We start from the raw sequence: 1,910 nt of genomic DNA on the forward strand, positions 1-1,910 counted from the left end.
CTTTCCGATCGAATTTCCTCATCTCCACCGTCTAGTATTTAGATAATATTGTGTAGATCATCTCTACAAAATTTCAGCCAATTTGGTGATCGTTAAGGCCCTCAAACTCGAAAAACAAATGGACGGACTGAATTCTGTCCGCTTGTGTTCATACCAGAAAAACTCGAGTTTGAGGGCCTTAACGATCACCAAATTGGTCTAAATTTTGCAGAGATGATATACACAATATTATCTGATAGTCGCATATTTGTGCGACTTTTATCATGCTAATTATTCTTATTACTTATTTATTTTGTGATGTTTTCCTATTTTTAATTAACTTTATTTGTTTTTAGGTGTTTTGAAGTCAAACAAAGAAAAGGAGATAATTGGGCTTAATTAGGACCCCTAATCCTAGTTGGATTGGTGATGGACGTGACAAATAGGTTCACTAACCTATTTCAACGAGAAGAGCAGCCGAACAAGAACCAGAGAGGAAAAGAGAAGAAAGAAAGGGAAGAAAGAAAGAGAAGAAAAAGAGAGAGAAGGAGAAGAAAGAAAGGAGAGGAAAAAGAACTCGATCGGCAAAGATCTTCTTCAATCAAGTTTTCTTCTTCTCACCCTTATTTCATCTTCCATGTATTCTCTGATGTTCTTAATCAAGATTATGTGTAACTAAACTCCTTAGTAGTTAGGGGCTGATCAAAGCCCTAGATATGTCTTCGATTTCGAACCCCAATTGATTTATATAATTTTAGATGAGAATTTCTTCACTGATTGTTCATTGATAATTCTATTGCATGTTTCATTGAGTCGACTACTTTGATGCATGTTTAGGGTTTATTATTTGAATGTGTTTATGACTGACATATCGTTGCATATTCTATGAGAGATAACAAGTTCTTTCCAGGTACTTGTGTGAAGTGATTCCTTGGTAATCTAAGGCTACCGACATTGACCTTAGATTCTTTGTTGCTACTCAAACGTTCTTAGATCTTCATGATTTTAGTTATTTTGATCTAGATACCGACATTTCATAGATCAATTAATTGGGAATATAGTTAAGTCGATACCGACATTTCACTTAACATGGCAAGTAAGAGAACGTAATACGGTTAATGACCTAACGACATTGGCCTAACTGTGAGTGCATTCATCTTTAGTCATTGACATTGTTTTAGGGTGATTGAAGCGTATCTAGTGGTGGAGAGAAGTTCCTAGCTATTGTTTCTCTCATATTTACATCCATATTCACTTTTTAATATTCTGTTTTCAACAGTACTTCTGTTTTATCTATTTTTGTTCACCAATCAAACCAACTCCGAATACCCTCAAAATTTGTGTGGTAGTCCGCCACTGTGTCTAGTTACTTTTTATTTAATTTCATAATTTTTGGTTGAGTCTAGATTAGCTAATTAATTAGGTTTCTGCTCCTAGGTCGAGTCTGCCAGATTTCTGGTTTACGCGTCTGTTTGTGTTTCTTGTGTGTTTAAATCTTAGTATCACCAATCCTCTGCGGATAATGACCCATATTTGCCATTTACTGCATTGATATAATTGATTTGATAATAGGGTATCTTTGTAGGTGCTTTTGCGCCTATCATTATCTAGATACTAGACGGTGGAGATGAGGAAATTCGATCGGAAAGTGGTGCAAAAATGGAAATCAGCACCAAAACTGTTGGTGCGAACGTCCGCAGCCGAGAAGTGCTGTAAATATATATATATATATTGAGGATCAAAAGCGGACGTCCGCACTCGGCTTAAAGTGCGGACGTCCGTCCGTTCTCCACCCTCCAGCGCCTGCGACGGCGCGCCTCCACCCCAAAGACTCCAGCAGCATCTCCGACCACTTTCCCTCCTCGGCGAGTCCTTTTTTTCTAGTTTTCCGGCGAGATCGACTTTATTTGAAGTTTTAGGTGATCTCGCCG

Source organism: Fragaria vesca, linkage group LG6 (assembly GCF_000184155.1).
Source record: "Fragaria vesca subsp. vesca linkage group LG6, FraVesHawaii_1.0, whole genome shotgun sequence".
Classification (NCBI taxonomy): Eukaryota; Viridiplantae; Streptophyta; class Magnoliopsida; order Rosales; family Rosaceae; genus Fragaria; species Fragaria vesca.